This window comes from Nicotiana tabacum, chromosome 23 (assembly GCF_000715075.1).
Source record: "Nicotiana tabacum cultivar K326 chromosome 23, ASM71507v2, whole genome shotgun sequence".
NCBI classification, from domain to species: Eukaryota; Viridiplantae; Streptophyta; class Magnoliopsida; order Solanales; family Solanaceae; genus Nicotiana; species Nicotiana tabacum.
The window spans coordinates 126,561,717-126,577,937 of record NC_134102.1 but is presented as its reverse complement, the minus strand read 5'-3'; positions in this window follow the sequence as shown (position 1 = coordinate 126,577,937).

The following is a 16,221-nucleotide window of genomic DNA, read 5'->3' as shown; positions in this document are numbered from 1 at the left end:
CTGGCCATACTACTCCGGATGCTAGGATGGAGACCCTCAATAAACCGTCGAACCCTCTCTCGAACTGTGGCAACTAAGGCCGGTGCATGTCGGGCCAAATTACTGAAACGAACTGCATACTCTGACACAGTCATAGCACCCTGGCACAACTTCTCAAACCCCACGTGCCATGAGTCCCTGGGGCTCTGAGGGACATCCTCTCTCAAAAACATGTCCGAGAACTGAGTCCATGTAAGTGAAGCTGCCTCAGCCTGACTACTCAACTCATAAGCACGCCACCACTGATAGGCTGCTCCTTTAAGCTGGAATGTGGTAAAAGAAACCTCGCTCATCTCCGCTATGCCCATAGTACGGATAATACGATAACACTCCTCTAGAAAACCCTGAGCATCATCTGTAGCCAATCCGCTGAAGGTAGGTGGGTGATACTTCTTGTACCTCTCAAGTCTGAGCTGCTCCGCCTCAAAAGCTGCTGCCCTAACCTTGGGCTGAGCTAGAGCTACCGGCTGCATTGGTACAACCTCTGGAACCTGGTCGACCTGAACCCGCTGCTCTGGAGTACCGGCGACGGGAGTCTGTGCTCCTCCCCCAACCTGAAATGTGGCAGGAGCAAGTGGAATCAGTCCAGCCTGAGCAAAGGTGCTGAACATGCTCAGAAACTGGTCTAGAGTCTCCTGGAGGGCTGGTGCAGTAACAAGTATCTCAGGTGTCTGCCCTTCAGCTTGAGCTACTGGGGGCTCTTCTGTAGCAGCTCATGCGGGTGCTCTGGCTGCACCACGTGGGTGTCCTCGGCCTCTACCCCGGCCCCGGCCTCTCGTGGCTCTAGCAGGGGGCGCAAGTGCCTAGTCATCAGATCCGCTTGTATGTGTCCTCACCATCTGTGAGAGAATAGAATACATAAGTTTAGAATCTTTGAAGTCAACAATTTTCGCACGACAGGGAATCAAAGTAGTGAATTTTTTTTCCTAACAGTTCCATTGCCTCCCAAAGATAAGTACAGACGTCTCCGTACCGATCCGCGAGACTCTAATAAACTGGTTTGTGACTCACGACACCTACGAACCTAGAGCTCTGATACCAACTTGTCACGACCTAATTTTTCCCTCTGTGTGACATCGTAACGGCACCTAGTCTTTATAACTAGGTAAGCCTAACATTTTGCGGAATATTGAAATAAAAATATAAATTTAAACAATTATTCAAAATACACAACAAATCCCAAAACCCGGAATATCGTGAATCACAAACTACAGAAGGAAAAATCTAGTGTCTCTATACATCAGAATCTAACAAGGAAAAATATAGAAGATAATGGACATGAGAAAGAGTAGAAGGGGACTCCGAGGTCTGCGGACGCGGCAGATATACCTTGATGTCTCCAAAGTTGTCCCGGCTCACTGATAGTGCGGCTGATAAGGTACACCTAAATCTGCACACGAAAAAAACATATGCAGAGAGTAGCATGAGTACACCACAATCGGTACCCAGTAAGTGCCAAGCCTAACCTCGGTCGAGTAGTGACGAGGTCAAGTCAAGGCCCCACTGGCAAATATATAATAAAACAATATAGAATATAATACAACAATAAAATAAAAGCTGAAATTTAACAACAATGAAATCATAGAAGGTAACAACTTAGTACACAGAAACACAATAGGGGATCTCTCGAGATACCGTCCCGTAGTCCCAAACGTAAATGTGCAGGGGGATCTCCCGGAATACAGTTGCGTAGTCCCAAAATAAATGTGCAGGGGCATCTCCCGGAATACCGTTACGTAGTCCCAAAGAAAATGTGCAGGGGGATCTCCCGGAATACCGTTCCGTAGTCCCAAATTAAATATGCAGTACAGGGGGATCTCCCGGAATACCGTTCCGTAGTCCCAAAATAAATATGCAGCGCGAATGATAGAAATACAACTACATCACGAAATTCTTACAATTTAGACTAATTACTAGTCACGGAAGAAGCAGGAAATTCATTAAGCATGCTGCACATAATTCACATAAACAATTAAAACACGTAGACATGTTGTATTAGACTAAACATGATAGTTACACATATTGGAATAACTCAATTAAGAACTGAAAATAGATTAGTACTTATTAAAATGGTATAACTCAAAATAACAGGAAAATATGTTGCTGCTCAGTAAGAAAATCGGGTTTTCCACAACTAGCCCGTGTACGTACTCGTCACCTCATGTACACGGCGCCCATATAGTATAATAGTTCCAAATCTTAAGGGAATTTCCCCCACACAAAGTTAGGCAAGCCACTTACCTCGAACCAAGCTCAATCAATCGGTCACAATGCCTTTCCCACGAATATTCGGCTCTGAATGGACCAAATCTAACCAAAAGCAATTACATATCATAAATATAACCATAATAGACTCATCTAATTAATGAAATCAACATTTTAACAAAAATTCCAAAATTTACTCAAAAATCGTATGTGGGGCCCACGTCTCGGAATCGAGTAAAAGTCATAAAATACGAACACCCATTCACTCCCGAGTTTACTCGTACCAAAATTGTTCAAATCCGATACCAAAATCTCGATCAAAACTCCAAAATTCGGCCTAAGAACTTTTCTCAATTTCTCACCCCAAATCCGAAATTAAACGATGAATTCAAGCATAGATTAGTAGAATATAACCATAAAGGAGTTAAGAATCATTACCCAATCAATATCTCTGAAAATCCCTCAATCCCTCGTCCAAAATCCGAGCTCCCAACTCAAGTTTTTGATAAAATTGGCATAACCCCCGTTTTGGAAACTTTAATACTGCCCAGACGCGTCCTTCTTCGCGAACGCGGCCACACCCTATCGTTCGCGAAGCACAATTTACTTCGGCCCAAAAATCCTCCATCGCGAATGCGATGAACATGTCGCAAACGCGAAGACCACTCAGCTTGACCCTTCGCGAATGCGGGATCTCCATCGCGAACGCGAAGCACGAAATCTCGCCTGCCTCCAGTTCTTCTTCACGAACGCGAGGACAATGTTGCGAACGCATAGCTTCGAGGTTCCACACCTTCGCGAATATGAGAGAGACATCGCGGACACGAAGAGTAATTCAGTTGCCCTTCCCAGATACCTTACGCGAACGCGAAGGTCCCCTCGCGAACGCGATGAAGAAAATGCCTGCAACAGAACACCAGAAATCTGCTATCTTGCAAAGTCCAATAGTGATCCGTTAAGCATCCAAAACTCACCCGAGGCCCCCAGGACCTCAACCAAACATACCAACAAGTCCTAAAACACCATACGAACTTAGTCTAGCTCTCAAATCACATCAAAAAATGTTAAAATCATGAATCACCTTCTAATTCAAACTTAAAGAACTTGAAACTTCAAAATTCTACAACCGATGCCGAAACCTAACAAACCACGTCCGATTGACCCCAAATTTTGCACGCAAGTCATATTCGATATTACATACCTATTCCAACTTCCGGAATCGGATTCCGACCCCGATATCAAAAATTTCACTACCCGTCCAAAACTCCAAAAATTCGACTTTCGCCATTTCAAGCCTAAATGAGCTACGGACCTCCAAAACACAATCCAGACATGTCCCTAAACCCAAAATCACCTAACGGAGATAAAGGAACCAACAGAATTCGATTCTAGAGTCGTCTTTACACAATTCTAACTACGACCCAAATCCTAAGGCTTAGCTCTCATTTAGGGACTAAGTGTCCCAAAACACTCCAACACTCAAAACCAGTCATCCCGACAAGTCACAATAGCAGAAATAGATATGGGAAAAACAGTTAATAGGGGATCAGGGCTATTACTCTCAAAACGACCGGCCGGGTCATTACAATTGCCGAGGTTTGCTACCCAACTCCAGGTTACCCTCTCGCTGCTTATCCTATATGTATAAATATAAGTCCTTTAGTTCTTCCTCATTACTGTTCATCTTAAGAATGACGGCCTAATATCATCTCATACTTTGGAACTTTTATCTGCCTATTGTTGATTCACCTTAATGTTGACCTATAATCTACCACTGATAACTTGAAACCTTTTACGTAATACATTGTCCTTAGGGATCACGTCTCATCAGGGAACATCTGAAGTTATTTTCTTGATCTACCTAGGGACAATACTATACTTCAATAACCGTATTTCATTGCATCCCAACGTGATTCATCTTATGAGGGGTATTCTAATCTCATGCAATTTATGAAATCCCTTCTCTTTGAATCATTAACCAATCAATGGCCTTAGTGTCATCCTCTTATCTATTACAATTACACCATTATTCTAATACCAGGGCAACATTTCATCTCTTCAAATTGCTCATAGTCTTAGACTCCTCTGAGTTCATTTAGGCTATACTGAGTTTTTTTATAACTTACAAAAACCATCAGCTCTTTTGTTTTGATGGGCTTAATTATGAGGCCTTATCTATTTTCGTCACCTTCTCAATCACCTCTTCTTATCCTTACTCCTGTCCACCTAAAACCTTGTTGCTCTACCATATTTTAGATTGCGGCCTACACATATCTATTTATGTACTCACAATCTTTCTTTAACTTTCTACTACCTTACATTTTCTTATGTTATTCTGGAACTTCAAGCGAGACATCAAATCGTCTCTAACTCTTCTTTACTCTGTTAACTAGACCTCTCGGTACTTGGAAACTATAGGCTAGAAGATATGTCACTGACAACACCACTATCATTTGTGGATACTGAATCACGACGCTTCTAACCTTTTATCTGATGTATGGACTATTCACAACCATCTACACTTGAGCATCTCGTACCTTCTTAACCTTTACCTTACTTAGCTTTTAATCTCGCATTGTATCTTCTGTCTCTTTCATAACCTCCCTTCCACATAGGTAGAATTCACATCCACAACTTGAAGCTCTACTATAAACTTGCACCTCTAGTGCATACACAATCCGGCGGGAGCTTCATACTTACTCCGTAGAGTTGTTATAGAATATGGTTGTTGTACTATCTTTCTTGTACCTCTAATGTTAAGAGTGATTTTGCAATGTTCAGAATCATGATTTCTATAATTATATTGGTCTAATAATTAGACTCCTGATTCACTTACCTGATGTAACTCGTTAATTTCCTCTTCTCTCCCAGCCTTTAAGTAGGCTTAAGCTATCTTTCGATCTGCTGCTCAGGGTATTATTACTTTTGCCTTTGGTGGACGCCATGGAACATCCATAATATAATCTTCTAACAATTCAAGCCTTTGTCTGTGAGGTGGACTCAATTATTTCTTTTAACTTTATACTAGAGTCTCCTATAGCTGTAGGAATGTCAACATATATGATGCATGGATAATACTCTGAAATGTTAAGTGCGGTCATAACGTAACTAACTCTGGGTCATTGATTGAATAAATCCTTTCGTGCATTCTCAGTTTTCTTTAAAAGTGCGCAATTACTTCTCCGGGTCGTTCTGCCACTTGTTACATGAATACTTGGCTTATCTTAGTGCCCACACCTATTGGAATTTCGTACAACTCATATGATCTCAAATATTACTTTTGATTTTTACTTTCCGTTCATTAGCCACGATAGATGCCACTTTCTTATGGAGTGTATACAATATTGTAGTGAGACTATTGTTACAAGATCATTTCTTCTTTAGGTCACTATGCTTATGTTGAAGCCTTATTCCTTATTTTCTAAGCTAGTCTTTCATTGTAGCACTTAGGGAAGACCCTTTGACTCTTGTAAAGCTGGGAGCTTTTTATATCGTATACCCGACGAAAATCTTGATGTACTGACTCGCAAATAATTATCCTTAGTTACTTATCTCTGCTCCCTTAGCTCATAGGCTTACTTCTGCACTCAAATTTTGATTATCTCCTTAGTGGCACTCTCTCTTTATTTCTGTAACACTTATACGGTACCTTTTACTACCCCAACTCCTATCAGAATATTTCTCAAGGATTACGATGTCGTATCTACGAGACCAATTTTCCTATGCTGGGTTTCACTTCGTTTATCTTGCATGATCTACAAATTTATCTGAGACCTCTTGTCTAGCCATGACTAGGATCTTCCTGCATTCCTGAATGAACTATTAACTACTCGTCAGTCCATGCTCATATTTACATTCAGGGTAACCTCTCTTGGGTTATGTCTTCTGTATTAACTTAACTTTTGCACTGGCTCCTAATGAATCAAGTGTTCATTCCCACTTATTTATCAATAACATCTGGTGTGGGAACCCTTACTGCCTCTTCCGACATCATGCTTGCATGATATTCTGGAGTCGTATCATGTCTGTAGGATCTGAATAAATGCAATATCATTCCATTCTTCCTTTTCTATTCCATAGTTACCTGAACCACTTAACTCCGACTTAATACCATATTACACCATATTCCCCCCTTTAGGAGAGTATTAACATTTAATACTTATAAATATTTTACCTCTTCATCTTCGACGTCTTTTCACGTCTTTATAGACTCTTACTCACCTAGTGTAACTGAAACACTTAGTCCCTTAAGCTTAACTTTGCTCAAAGTACTTGCTTTAGGGAAGCGTCTTTCTGAGTGACCTTTAAAGGTTATTCTTCTGTTGTCCATTGTATTATTGTTGGAATGCGATCTTTGAAATTCTCTAGATGTCGACTATCATCACCTCATTCGATCCCTAATTGATGTTCAATTTATCTTGTTCACTAACCCATGCTGATTTCTATTACTCGAGGGGTCTAAATTTTTTGTTTTGGTAATCACGTTGGACGCGCCAACTCATTTCTCGAAGAGGATATGACTTTTGGCCTATACTCTTTTATTTTCTCAAGGCCTGTCACCTCTTGTCTTTTCCTTCACTTGACTATAGACTCTGTCATCATATCATATTTTGATTTACCGTATCACCCATTTATCACATCTTACTCATAATACTTTATTTACTCTCTTCTTATTCTCCTGCTAATACTTCTGTCTATCGCATTATTCTGAAAACTTCAACAAAACATTGTTTCACTTTTAGCTCCCCTAGCTCAATCCACCATTTCGGGTTACTCTAACCCAAGCTGGATCTTGATATCCCATCCTTCTCTTAAACTATATATGTTAGCTCCCATAGGGCATAACTGAGATGGGTGTGGCCAATTGTACATACCTCTATTTCTGTTAAAGGTAACTTAGAATCCTTTTATTTCTCTGCCTAACTAGGAAACTCAGATAATCTTCACTAACTAGGTACCTCATACCCTTCTTCACCTTGCTTCTATTACCTGTTGAAACTTATACTTTTACCTTCTGATACTCCAATGGCCTGTTATTCACGGGGTATGTTATATATTCCCCTCTTAGGGTAAATGGGAAATTCGCACATATGGTAAACACGATCTAATAGGGTCTCAAACAGGGCCACGTCGTCAATAATTCTCTCTCTACTAATGCCCTTACCTACTGTTGTATTACCCCTCTAGCTAGCTATAATTTTTCTAATTGAAAGCATCTCTATATCATTAGCAAACATAAGCTTTGGCTCGAACTCTTATGACTGAGCTCTATAGTAGGATTTGGATTTGAATGAAGGGTAACAGACTCCTAAATGCCTTGTAGCCTCCTGCTTATAAGTGTGGTGCACAACACGGCGAAGAAGATTCTGCGGACATGGTATTATTGGCTTACTATGGAGCGAGATTGCTTTATGTCATGCCTCAAACCTGAAGAGGAGTGGCCGGCACCCGGTACCATACTCGGCCCGAGCATACCACTCTGTAACTGTGAACTCTAGAGGGGTAACCCTCAACCTAGGCCGATGAGGCCATATTCTGAATCATCTGAAAATATCGTCTCTCTCATATGAGGGGTAAACATACCCAAAAACTCATATATATATATATATATATATATATATATATATATATATATATATATATATATATATATATATATATGTATGTATGTATGTATGTATGTATGTATGTATGTATGTGTGCAGGCTGACGAGGCCGCCATGAACATCTACTGATATACAAACTATACATGACTTGTCTACAAGCCTCTAGAGATATAGTTGAACTATCTCATGGTCGGGATAGGGCCTCGACCTACCCATCAAACCTGTATATATAAACACAGACTCCAAGGTCTAGACCTTGTAACTCCGGGAAAGTGCAGCTTACCAACCAAGCTGATATTTGGCTCTGTCTACTGGGAAGGTCTATCCATCTGTCTATCAGGACCTGCATGCATGAAATGCAGCGTCCCCAACAAAGAGATGTCAGTACGAAATAATGTACTGAGTATGTAAGGCAACAGAATAACTGAAAGTTGAAACTGAACTGATGATATAATAATTGAATGTAACTGGGAGTCAATAATAATCTGAAGATAAGATTACCTACTGATACTGCCTCGACTCTCTCCATATAGTATGTAAAATAGTTGTCAGGCCCTATAAGGCTCGGTATGTGTAACTGTTCTGCCGTAGTAGGCTCGCTCATAACTGCTCGGCCATACTAGGCTCTGTATCTCGGCCATTCTTGGCTCGCTCATAGGCGCTCGGCCATAGTAGGCTTGGTATATAACTTATTATCTGATCAGAGGTTTTCCAATAGGGCATGCCCACCGATTATAGTTCGATGGTGGTGAAAATACTGTAATACTGTGTATATATATAGACCCTCTGCTCTCTTGACTGGAATAAGACAATACTCAATTGAATATAAAGTCCCGATAAGGGAGAATACTGTAACGTATGAGACTAGGATAATGTATATAAATTCGGGAGTATGAAGTTCTCTTTATGCCTCGTTATCAAACACATGTAGTTACGAGATCATGCCAAAATGAAGGAAGGGCTTAGCCTTAATATACCTTATCACAATCTATCCAATCACCAAGTTGAACTCGCATCTTCGTACCTTAATTTACAACAACGATAATAACTCTATCATTAAGTTACAACTATCGCACAACGAACGACAAGCTTATTTTGTATTAAAATGGGCAGCATCTCCCCATTAATCCTTACTTCCTCCAAATTCAAGATAACACCAACAGCACAACAATACAATAATATCAATATGTATACATTATTTTCCAACCTTATATGCATCACAAAATACTACAAAACAACCCAACACACCCTAATCTCTTCATACACAAAACGACCACTGTAGTAGTGTCAAACAACCCAAAAATATTATGACGAATGACCAGACCAGCACCCTGCATTTATGTGGTATTTCTCTATACCATTACTCCTCCAAAACTCCACAAAACGGTAGTAAAACACGCAGCCCAACAGGAACACAAAACAGTCTACTACAAGTGAATAACTCGAACTCACGGCTTTCGATCACCGTCCCGTGAGTTCTAACTATTAGAAAATGAATTTATCAACCTTTATTGATATTTAAAATATTAAATACAGAAGAAGGCATTTTATTAACTATTAAATACCTTCCAAAACTCAAACTACAAAGAAAAAGAGAGGCAATATAGCAATACTTACATCATAGGGATCGTTTTAATATTATCGCTGCTTGATTTCGTGCCCCGGATGATAATCTTGTTGGAAACCCTTGTGGAGAGCTTGAGAGTAAAGTTAGGGGTATTATTTGGTCGTGTTCTCTGAAAAATTGAAGAAGGAGACGAGATAAGGATATAAATATCCAATTTGTTTAAAAAGTCAAAAAGGTGATACTTGGCATCATATCATTGGCCCTTCTTCATATGCTTATATCTTTTTATCTGGATATCGTATGAATGAACGGTTAAAAGCATTGGAAACTAGATTCCAATGCCTTCAATTTGGTATAGAATATGTCTCAAAAAGACCTCATATAACAAACGAAATGTATTTCGTAAAAGCTTTAGTGATACACATATTTGTCACCTATGTAGTCTGTGCAGTCTCGCGAAACTGCAAATATCACTCTACTCCGATGTCGTATCAACAAACCGTTTAATGTTTTAGAAACTAGACTCATAGATATTCGATTTTATGGGTGGAACACCCCATAACTCTAAGTATATTGGGAAAAAATCGCAGTTACATTTTACCCAAAGTTTCAGTAAATCTTATGAACGTAACTTGTGATGACTTTCATCGACTTTTGTTCCATAACTCACTTGACTTAAAAACATAATACATGAATATCATACGACTAACATAACTCATAACATAACCTCCTTATCATGTTAAGCTCCCTAGTCTCACCCAAAAAGTACATGTTATAACATTCCCAACTTGTCGACTTTCAACGAAACTTGTTTTCTTCAATTGGTTTAGCTTCTAAGCCTCCCAATCCTCTTGGTACTTGCAGTCCATGATCATAAATATTTATAACCTCCAAGTTAACATAATTATCTAACTTTGTAAACTTTTCAAATATGATTTTATTTCTGAGCTTACATCAATTGACTTACGATGTACTCATACGTACGAAAATATGGGTTGTAACATCAATAATAATACAACATCGGTCTAGAATACAAGATAGATAGGATAATGTAAATAATTATGATGGAGACTCTTTATTCTGCAGATCTTAACATGGGATGCAGCTCACCGTAAAGTCTCCGCAATAGCTGCGCCTTTGCATCAAAAAGACAACCAGACATATATACATGCACAATAAGTGCAAAAGTATAACATGGGTACGTAAATCAACGCGTACCCAGTAAGTATCTAGCCTAACCCCGGAGAGGTAGTGACGAGGGGTCGACATAGACACTTACTAGAGGTCCGGCAAATCAATAAAATAAGTAAGCAAATATGAAACATGGTAGGTAACAATGAGTACAGGTAAAGCCATAAAGGCAAATAATACAGTCTATAGCTGAATAGTGCACACAAAGTTCTCAAATATTGGATATCTCTCAAATGGAGTACGTAATGGTCAACACCAAATCAACGGTCACATCTCAAGTTTGAAATATTCATGAATACGTGAACTTCTTATCAAGTATTTCACTCGATTCTGCCAAGGCGAGCAGCCCGATCCCATAAGAGTGGTTTAATAGAGATGCGGAGGCGAACGACCCGATCCCATATGAATATGATACATGATACTGCCGAGGCAAATGGACCGATCCCATAAGAATATGATACTGCCGAGGCGAACGGCCCGATCCCATAGGAGTATTTTTATAAAAATGTCGAGGCGAACGGCCCGATCCCATAAGAGTGTGGTACATAATACTTCTGAGGCGAATGACCCGGTCCCATAAGAGTGTGGTACATGATACTGCCGAGGTGAACGGCCGGTCCCATTAGAATAAAAAGTTTTAACGGGTACTTGACTTCACCCACGAATATACGTGTGAGTTATGAATTTTAAGAAAACTTTTTGATGAATATACACAACGCGGGAAGAATCCATAAAGGAAGTACAATTTCTACGGCTAACTAAGTAGCTCGTCGAATATCTAAAAAGTGAGTATGATACTCTACGTGAGTCTAGTCTCATAATAAATGTAAATTAAAGCATTTAAACAGGCAAGAAGAACTCAAATAGTACAATTTAAACATAGCGTGAGTCTAAGTCTACCCAGACATAATAAAAAATCCTAGCATACGCATGGACACTCGTCACCTCATACATGCGTAGCTCCCACAATATGTAGCACATAAGAATATTACACCTACGAGGTAAATTTTCACTCACAAGATTAGACAGGAGACTTATCTTGCTCCGAAGTTCCATAACCGGCTCCAACGCCTATCTAATACCTCAATCGATGCCCATCGATCCGAAACTCATGTTGTTCGATGAAAATTCCCTCAAAATAGCTCCCCAAATTCGGCCATCTAAGTGCAAAATGAGAGAAATGAGAGTTAAGTCCCGATTTAAAGACAAGTATGCCCAGGCATTTTCGCACCTGCAGGCACCCCAGTCGCAGCTGTGGCTCCGCTCCTGCGGAAAAAAATGTCCGCTCATGGGGAAGTCACTTAAGCCCCCGACCAGCCGCACCTGCGGCCCGAAGCATGCACCTGCGAGGCCGTTTCTGCGGTCTGTCCCTCGCTTCTGCGCTTCCGCGTCTGCGTGAACCCATCCGCTTCTGTGAAGCCAGCCACACCTTCCCAACACCACATCTGCGGAGCCTCGTCGCATCTGCGGGCTCGCAGATGCGGAAAATCTCCTCGCACCTGCGATCACTGTCCAACTCACCCAGAACTGTTTCTGTGACCCCTTGGCCGCTTCTGCGATCTCGCACCTGCGGCTAAAACCTCACAGGTACGATCACACGAGAAACCTTAAGCTTCAGCAATTCTTTAAGTCCAAGACTCGGCCCGATTCCAATCCGATTCGCACCCGAGGCCCCCGGGACCCGATCCAACCATACCAATGCATCCTAAAATATGATACGAACTTAGTCAAAACCTCAAATCACGCCAGACAATATCAAAACTATGAATCGGCGATCGAAACCATTCTTTAAACTTTCAAACTTCGATAAACGCGTCTGATTCATGCGTAAACATCCCGAAATAATGCCAAACTTTACGCACAAGTCACAAATCACAGTACAATCCTATTCCAAGACTCGAAATCCCAAATGGATATCGATAACACTAAAGTACACTTAGAGTCAAACTTAGGAATTTCTAAAACTTTTAGAATGCCAACTTTCCAAAGTAAGTATCAAAATGCTCCCTGACCACCCCAATACTCAACCTGAATATACGTCCAAGTCTGAAATCGTCGTACGAACCTATTGAAACCTTAAAATCCCGATTCCGAGATCGTTTACTCAAAAGTCAAACCCTAGTCAACCCTTCCAATTTAAAGCTTCCGAATTGAGAATTTCCTTCCGAATCCACTCCGAACTTCCCGAAATCTATTTCGACCACACGTACAAGTCATAATACATGAAGTGAAGCTACTCAAGGCCTCAAACCGCCAAACGATGCGCTAGAGTTCAAAGCGACCGATCAGGTCATTATAGTCTTTTTAAAATTTGGGAATCATAAATTTGCCCTATGGCTCTTAGAAACAAGGTACATGTAACTAAACTCTAAGAATGATTAATATTAAATTAATATTTTACAACAAACAACTAAATACATTAAAAAGATATAGGGAGTTCAATTTGTAGGAATGTTTAAAAAACAAAATGAATGACAACTCATATACAATATATTTTGTCTTCTACTATTTCATCTTTTTTGTTTCAAGTTTATATTTTTACCGATTTGACTCTTAATATTACACAATAACTGATTTTACTTTATTTTTATTTTTTCTCTGTTAATGCACTTCTTATGGAACAAATATATGTATCCTAGGAGTTTTTTCCATTTGAAAAATACGTTTACTTATTTTGGTAAAAAATGAATTGCATTCTTTTGCTTATTAGCTAATTTAATTATTTATTTAAAAATTAAAGAAAATATTTTTTCTTTAATTTAAAGCTTAATATCAACTTATCTAAAGTTTTAATATTTAGCTATAATTACAATTTGGATAATGTCGAAAACTTCCCTCCGAGATTCTCTTTATAACACAAACTTCTATTGCGGTTTGAGAATTACGCTCACCTCTCTTATTTTATATTTTTATAGCGAAACAAAATTCACATGATAAAAGATAATAACATCTATATAATGTTCCAAATTGTCCTTCAATGACATTATATATTAAATACTAAATTTAGTAACACAAAATTATTTATATGAGTATAAAATACAAGTTTTTTCACTTCTAAAATAATAAAATGGGAATTACGACTCTTTCATCTCACAATCGAATTTTAACCTATTTTACTCATGTTGCATATCTATTTACCTAAACTGGATATTGATCTTCAGAAATGAGATATATTAATTTTCTTTCTATTCGATTATTCCTTTCAATTTATTTATTAATATTATAAAATTATTAATGTATGATGAAAATAAACCCCTGATTTTAATGTGCCAATGTATATTAAGAATCTAAATACCTTAATTATGTTTTATTATAAAAGACATTAGAAGGAAAATAACCCCAAAAAGTTATAAGAAACTAAAGCAAATATTTCAACTCAATTTTAAAAAAGAGTCCTGCGTTTCATACAACATGTAAAAAAAATACTTAGATAAACTTGTCGAAAAATATATTGGCTAATATCATTTAAAATTTCAAGAAAAAATTCAATTAATAGGAAAAATTCAATTTTAAAATTTCCAAATATAATGAGTATTTTACTTTTGTGTTATATATAGCTTATGCGTGCCTATATTTAGTAGCTTTAAATTAGTGCTAATCTGACGGAAAAAAGATAGTACAAATATGAGTTTTTAATTTCTAAGTTTTGAATGATAAAAAGATATAAGTATAGTTTACTACAACTTAATGTTAATGGGCTTTAGATAAAGAAATGTATATAAAATAAATTTCAATTGCTTTTGAAGTCCTAAATATTAGGATTCTCAACATAATTTCAAATATGAAAAAATTTAATAATCAAAATTATAGTTGATTTCAATGTCCCAAATATTAGGAAAACAATTAAATGACCAATCCTACGTGTTAGGAAAATATTTAAATTACTATTTTATCCCATGTGAACTCTACTTTTAAATGGTAAAAAAGTCAAACGACATTTCGCTAATTGCTTTCGTACTTTTAATATAGTGTATAATATATATATATATATATATATATATATATATATATATATATATATATATATATATATATATATATATTGTGAATTGACCCAAAAGGCCATCTTATGTTTTAGAACTCGAATCTACGCTCTTAAGGCTAAAAAATCTCACTTTACCCTCCTCGATTTGCGTGCGCAGTTTGGGCAGGTTTCCGGAAAGCTTTTACGTTGAAAACTAATGAAAATAAGATTTTTTGCCTTAAAAGTTGATTTTTGTTGACTTAGGTCAATATTTTTGGTAAACAGGTCCGGATTCGTGCTTTGACGGTCTCGGTAGGTCCGTATCGAATTATGGGACATGGGCGTATGCCCGAAATTAAATTCGGAGGTCCCTAGCTTGAGTTATGAATTTTTAATAAAAATTAAAAGTCTGAAAATTATTTGTTTTTAAGAATTGATTGATATTTGGCATTGTTAGTATCGGGTCCGTATTTTAGTTCCGGAGCCTGGTACAGGTTCATTATGATATTTAAGACTTGTCCGTGAAATTTGGTGAGAAACGGAGTTGATTTGACGTGATTCGGACGTCCAATTGAGAAGATATGAATTTTAAAGTGTTCTTGAGAATTTCATTTGATTTGGTGCTAAATTGTAGTTCTAGAAGTTATTTAGGCGATTTGATCGCGCGAGCAAGTTCGTATGATATTTTTAGACTTGTATACATGTTTGGTTTGGAGCTCCGAGGACTCGGGTGAGTTTCGAATAGGCCACGGGATGTTTTGAACTTAGAAATTTTGCTGGTACAACTGAACGTGTTGCATGCCTCTGATCTCGCAATTGCGAGATCAGGCATCGCAAATGTGAACATAACAGGGTCCGCAATTGCGAGGCTTTCATCGCAATTGCGATCAGAAGTTGGGCTAATAGTTTTCGCATTTGCGAATTTTCTCGGGGAAGGGCAGTGATCGCAAATGCTATCATTTAGTCGCATTTGCTAAGATTCAGTGGTCGCAAATGCGACACTTTCCTCGCATTTGCGAAGGCAACGAGACTGTGAAGGGCATCGCAATTGCGAGTCTTCCTTCGCATTTGCGAAGCTCAGGTCGCAATTGCAACACCTGCAGCTGAGTAAAAGGGACTTAGACGGGATGTTTCATTCATTTTTCATATTTTCAAAACCCTAAACCTTAAGAGGCGATTTTCTAAGGACCAAATCTTTCCCAAATCATAGGTAAGTAATTCCTAACTCTTTTCTTTCAATCTTTTACATCTTATGACAAGATTTCAACCTAGAATCTACAATTGTTATGGTGAAATTAGGATTTTTGGGTAGAACTTAGGAATTTTAAAATTTGGGGATTTAGACCTCGAATTGAGGTCGGATTCCAAAACCAATTGTATATCCGGACTCGTCTAGGAATGGGTGTTCAGATTTCGTAAGTTTTTCCGAGATTTGAGACGTGGGTCCCACTGTCGAGTATTTTAATAAATTTTGAATTTTATCCGAAAAATTAGTAAATTCATATGGAATTAATTCCTATAATTTGTATTGAGTATATTGAATTGTTTGTGAATAGATTTGAAGCTTTCGGAGACAAATTTAAAAAGAAAAGTTGTGGTTGAGTAATTGATTGGAATTTGTGAAGCGAGTTAAGTGTCGTGGTTAACCT